Below are 6,220 nucleotides of genomic sequence, written 5' to 3'. Positions count from 1 at the left end.
ACTCAATTTATATTGGGATTATGGTGAACGAGGGCTGAAGTGACACAAACCTTTGGTGTTGGGTTACAGAAGCATGTGTGTAGTAAACAATGCAATAAAGCTGGAACAGGATTCTGCTCTAGCTGATGCAACGGTAGCCATGTGTTCCTCCTTACAACAGGCAAGATCTGCCACTGGAATCCTTTACTGGGCATGTGGGAACAGCAAAGCAGAGACAAGATGATCCTCACCAGCATGGGGGGGGGGGGGGGGGGATGAAACAGAGATTTATAGATCTAGCCACAAAATTATTAGACAAGTGAAGAAAAAAATCATTTCCTCGATGCATTTTGGAAGAATCCTTGAAGAGGTTTCTAGAAGAATCCAAATGTTTTTACTTTCCCAGTCAATGCTTACCTGACCTTGTTGTTTCATTTTACATGTATAATGTGAATAAAAAATGAGTTCTTAATGAAACATGTATTGAAACATATTCAAGCTCTTCTTCTTCTCCTTCTTCTGCCCCCTCCTCTTTTTGGGTGGTGGTGGTGGTGGTGATGGTGCAGGAATCTATCTCTATTCTTTCCATGTTATCACTACCTCTGGAACCAAGGTTTCTGTTAAAGAAGTAATGCTCAGGAGCATATCTACTTGGTTAACTGAGGTATGTCTGTATATTTGGGAGACAGGCGCCAAAAGGCTGCCTGCCTCACAGATCAGCATTGTAACATCCTAGAGCACTGTGAAAGTGTGAGAAATGTTGTGATTTCTGCTGTCCTGTTTAGGTGATTGTGCTTGAGACTATTCTTTCTAAACTCGCCTCATCTCTTTGCTTCCTGTATTCTTTCAGAAAGTTTTGCTTTGGGGAAATTATGGCTTCAGCAAATGGCAGATTCAGAGGTCATAATGTTATTCTTGAAAACACCTTACCTTGGAATTAGAAGAGGGACATAAAACATTTCTCCTGAGGCAAGCAAAGTCACAGACATAAAATACTTATCTTAGTAAGCTCGTAAGTTAACAAGCACTTCTCGCTCTCCCCACCCCCAGCCAAAGATAATACAGCACTGATGATTAATGCCCTGGGAATACTAAATCTACAGTAGGAAAGTAATTTTATTAGGACCAATATCACAAAGTGAGTAGACTGCTTTTGAACTATTCAAAACCTCTTCAACAGACTGGATGATAAGCAAAACTGAAGGGAAGAGAATTTTTTTATGATGCCTCTGTCCATTGTGGCTGTTCCATGAAAACTGAGAATGCTGGTGATATTTGGGAGCTGGCCTTTTTCTGATACTCAAGCCTCAGCAAAATCCTGACCTTATCACCCTCCAAACTGGCATTGATCATCCTGAGGAAAGAATCGGACTATGATGAGTGCTCCTGAATCAGCAACCTTCCCTGGCCTTTGCACAGCATGGCTACATCATAACGGCAGGCTTTAACAGCATGGGCTGAGTTAGAAGCATAATATCACCCCTTAAGTGCTCTCCAGAAGGCCATCCATCAGTAGGCTACAAATAGAAGTGCAGTGAGATCCCCGTGTTCCCTTCTAGTAGGGGTTTTTAAATAGAGCTTGAAAATAGTTTGCTGTGGGTCTTTTTGGGCTATGTGGCCATGTTCTAGAAGAGTTTCTTCCTGACGTTTTGCCAGCATCTGTGGCTGGCTTGAAAACTTTGCTTTTTTGGATTATAGTCTCTATAGTCACCCAGCCAGCATGGTCACTGGGAGTTATAGTTCACAATATCATTTGTAATCTCTGGTTTTAAGAGCAGGAAAGATAGAACATGATGGATGGTTTTATGCATCTAAAAAACATATCAGAGATCCAGTTATTAGGGCTCAGAGCAGACGGGCAGGAAGGAGAAGTCCAAAACAATTCCAGCCACAAGCGGACTGGTGCTATGGCGACTGCATGGTCTGTTCCCAAAGCAGGCCACCACCTCTGTCCCCAATCCATGCTGGCATAGGAGCAGCTTGAGGCTGCTTTGTGGGGTTCCTTTCCTTTTGCAACCCTTCTGTCCCCTCCTGGTGCTTCACTTGCCCAGACAGGACAACACAGCAGCTGGGGAGGGGCTGAATTAGTGGAGGCTGACCTCTTCCCACCGGCAGCCCTCTGCACTGCGTGTCACAATAGGTAGTCCACAACATCAGCTGTCATAAATTATTCTATTCATTTTCCTATAGATAGGATGACCATATGTACCATTTTAAAAGAGACAGTACTGGGTGTTATTGTTTTGTTGTTGTTTTCATATTTCCAGCCAGTCCTGTCATTTTAATATAAATGTCAATTTTGTCCCGTTTTCAAGAAAAAATGCCCTGTTATGTTGAAGATCCCTGTTTGCAATTGAGGTTGTCAAAAAGACAAATTGTGTCATGGAGTGTGAGAAATTTTATGATAAGATGTTGAAGTCCCCCTCTACGTCTACCTACATTTTTGTATGAGTTCTGTCACTGAAGAATAACTGCTCATTACATGTTAGTATAATAAAACTTTTGCTATTGTCTTAATTTTTCAAGAATACAGAATATTACATAATCCCATCCCATTTTTGCCATCCCAGTGTCCCGTTTTTCTCTCAAGCAAATATGGTCAGCCTAACTACAGATACAGGTTTAAATGTTCTGGGAAGAAACTGGCTTCACTTCAACCTGATTGCTTCAAAGTATTGAGCGTATCCAGTTCTTTTTGTTTTGATTTACCAGCATGTTCATGGATTTGCATCTAGTCCTCTTTTGAAATATGCAGGATCCTCCCTCCATTGTGCTCTATCTCTCCCTGTCCCCACTGATCATGTGTCATATCCAGCCTCATGCCACACTTCATAAAAAAACAGGTTCCTCTGAATCTTAAAAAACAAAAACAAAAAACAGGAGTCATAATTAAAGTGTTAAAGTGCTTTAGCAATATTATACCAGTTAAGCACTAGGATCCTTTTGTTTTAGTGCTAATGTTCTTCTTCCTTTCACTTGATGTCTGCTGAATTTGTGTCCTGGAAATAATAGCTGTGTTTACTTGGGAACCATCTTCATTGGGCCTAAGACACAAGGCAAATAATTGATCAATTCCATTGTAGAAAGTATTGGGTTAATTTAAATCAACCAGGTGTGTGTGTGTGGTAGGGACTGAGAATAAAATATTTTTGATAATGCTAGAAACTCCCAGGAACTACTTCAAGATGAAGAAAACATCACATGGATCCCCAAAATAAAACTGGTATGTTTATGAATAAAGCATTTTCTGAGACTTTGGCCCTGTACAGACTGGTAAAAAGCATCGGCCTGTGGGCACAGTCAGGGCTGAGCGTCCCCACACTCGACGCCCTTATGTCCCCACCAGGCTGCCATTTTGCCACTCGCTCACTTACACAGTGTGTGTCATGATGATGCCACTCTGGCACTGCATCTACACAATGCAGTGCCAAAGGGGCATCATAATGCCATGCCATGGTGCCTATGACTCCTTTCCCAGGCAGAAGAAGAACCTGCCGGTTGTGAGTTCTTTTTTGCACCAGGTTGGGGGTGTGGCATGCAGTTGACCCGTTTTCAACCCAACACTTTCAGGCATACAGCCTCCCCTTTTGGGCTGTCTGTACAGCCCCATGGTCTCATTTCGAGGAGTCCCTTATGGACTTTTAAAACCATTCATTTACTGCTGTGCTTTTCCATAGTAAATGAAGCTGCTATTGCTAAACACATGGAAGTTGTGATTTAATTGAGCACATACAGAAGAATTCAAAGTTTTTCTGTCTGCCTGTTCAATATATGAATCAGTTTACTGACTCAAATGCAGAGACTTAAGGCCAAGGTGCACATTACTGCCACCTTTCTTAAAATGTAAGCACAAGAGCACAATTCAGTTGAGACTCTAATGTCCAGGGCCTCTAAACCTTAATTCCCTCACTGCAGTCCAAATTGAGGTTGAGCCCCAGCAACTATAATTTTTATATTTTTAAACATATATTTTGGCTGTGTATGGATCACATTTTGGTGACATAAAGTGCAGCTAATCCATATTGGAAGGAAGGAAAATGTCACTGATTTGAAGTCTTTAAGTAATATTTAATTTAGTCCACGAACCCAGTTTATACATGTGCCACTGAGCTGACAGAATGGACTATGCTACTAAAATTTAAAGGTGGGTAATATCACTATTGAATGCTCTGCTATGTTAACATGAGATTAAACAAATGAATCGTATGCATATGCTACATATGTTGGTGCTTTTATATTTGTAGTAATTTTAAGCATATCTATATTATGTAGTAACAGCATTTTGATCCAGCTTTAAGTGTTATGGTCCCATTCTAATGAATCCTGGAACTAGTCTTTTTCTGAGGGACATGGAATTCTCTGCTGGACATCAATGATTCACTCTCCTGAACTACACAATTGGAGCATCCTAACAGAGGAATCTAAATTTTTCAAATACCAATGCCAGGATTCCTCTGAATAAAGCCATGACAGTTATAGTGGCATCACAGCACTAGGACACGTAATTCCCAAGCCTAGAGTTGAAGGTGACTCAGTCCTTTTTTTCAGTCCCATACAATAGCATCCCCACACCTGAAATCAAGTGACTGAGGGGGGCTGCCACTGGGACAGCCCTCCTTCTTCATGGCAGCAGTCTCCTCCTCATGAGGAAGCCACCACAACCGCATTCTACCATCTCTTTTGGGATGGCAGCAGCTTCCTCCTTAAGAGGAAGCCACACCCACAGCAAAGCCAGGAGAGGCACACTTGCCCTTCTCCTTCATTTGCAGCAGTGCCCTCTTCCTCAGGAGAAAGCCACTGCAGCAGAGAAACTGGGAGGGGTGTTCTGGGGACAGTGCATGTGGCCTCCCATGGTGCCACTTTGTCCTTCTCCTCATGAGGAAAAGGATGGGACAACACAGAGGAGAGGGCCTAACTGGAAAACCCACTGCAGTCTGCACCACTGCACACCCCCAAGTGATGGCACTGGGTGTGCTCGCCCCTTCTCCCTCTGCAGCAGGAGGTGGGCCCAACTGGGTGTTATCCCTCTGCTGAGGTGTCACCACCTAGTTTGAGCCACACACTCCACACAACCCTCGTGATGCCACTGGTCCCACATTCATCCACTTCACTTTGTTCCAAGCCTTAATGAGGAGAATAGCCCTGGAGAATTCCTCCTCTAATCTCTCAGAAGTATACCATTGTTTGGGTTGTGATATATCTTTAAGAAGATATATCTTTATAGACCTCTGGTGATGCAGTGGTTAAATGCCTGTACTGCAGCCACTCATTCACGAACCACAAGGTTGTCAGTTCAGTACCAGCCAGAGGCTCAGGGGTAGGGTTGCCATAGCAGAGGGAAGAGAAAAACGAAGAAACCGCTTCCAGGGCCTCCGGAGGGGCCTGGGAGAGCTTCTCCCAAACCCCAGAGGCCCTGGAAGAGTGCTCCGCGACCGCGGAGCCGCTTCCAGGGCCTCCGGAGGCCTGGGAGAGCTTCTCCCAAGCCCCAGAGGCCCTGGAAGACTGCTCCGCGACTGCGAGCCGCTTCCAGGGCCTCCGGAGGGGCCTGGAGAGCTTTCCCAAGCCCAGAGGCCCTGGAAGAGTGCTCCGACCTGCGGAGCCCTTCCAGGGCCCCGGAGTGGGCATGGGAGAGCTTCTCCCAAGCCTCAGCTCCAGGCCCTCGCTGGAAGGGGGGTGTCCCAGGGGCGGGGCCAAACCGGGAAAGTCCCGCCCCCAGGCGGATATGGCGCCTACTCAGGGGCTACTCAGCCTTGCATCCTTCTAAGGTCACTAAAATGAATACCCGCTGTTGGGAGCAATTAGCTTGCACACTGTAAACCACTTAAGTGCACTGATAAGCGTTATAGAAATGTACTTGCTATTGTTATGCTATTGCTAAGCACTACATCTGTCCATCTGTTGTATCAAAGACAGGCAAGTTGTAACTGGAAAAAAGGTCTGTTTGTTCAGATGTTTAAGCTTCTCCCTACCCTGTTACAATTTGAGGAAAGAGAGTGTATTTACACAGTTACAGCAGTTTGATGCCTTTTTAATTGCAATGGGTAGCAGGTTGGGCACTTTATATAGGATTGTATTTGAGAAAACTGCATGGGTGCTTCACCCTGGCGAAGTGTGTGAATGTTTCTCATAGTTGCCTGTTGAGTTAGGGTGACTCCATGAATTCATAGGGCTTTCTTAGGCAAGGAATATTCACAGGTATTTTTGCCAGTTTTAACATTTCTTTTAAACCATTTTGTTTTTG

This window comes from Sceloporus undulatus, chromosome 3, assembly GCF_019175285.1.
Source record: "Sceloporus undulatus isolate JIND9_A2432 ecotype Alabama chromosome 3, SceUnd_v1.1, whole genome shotgun sequence".
In the NCBI taxonomy this organism is placed as follows: domain Eukaryota; kingdom Metazoa; phylum Chordata; class Lepidosauria; order Squamata; family Phrynosomatidae; genus Sceloporus; species Sceloporus undulatus.
Note: the sequence above shows the minus strand (reverse complement) of the source record.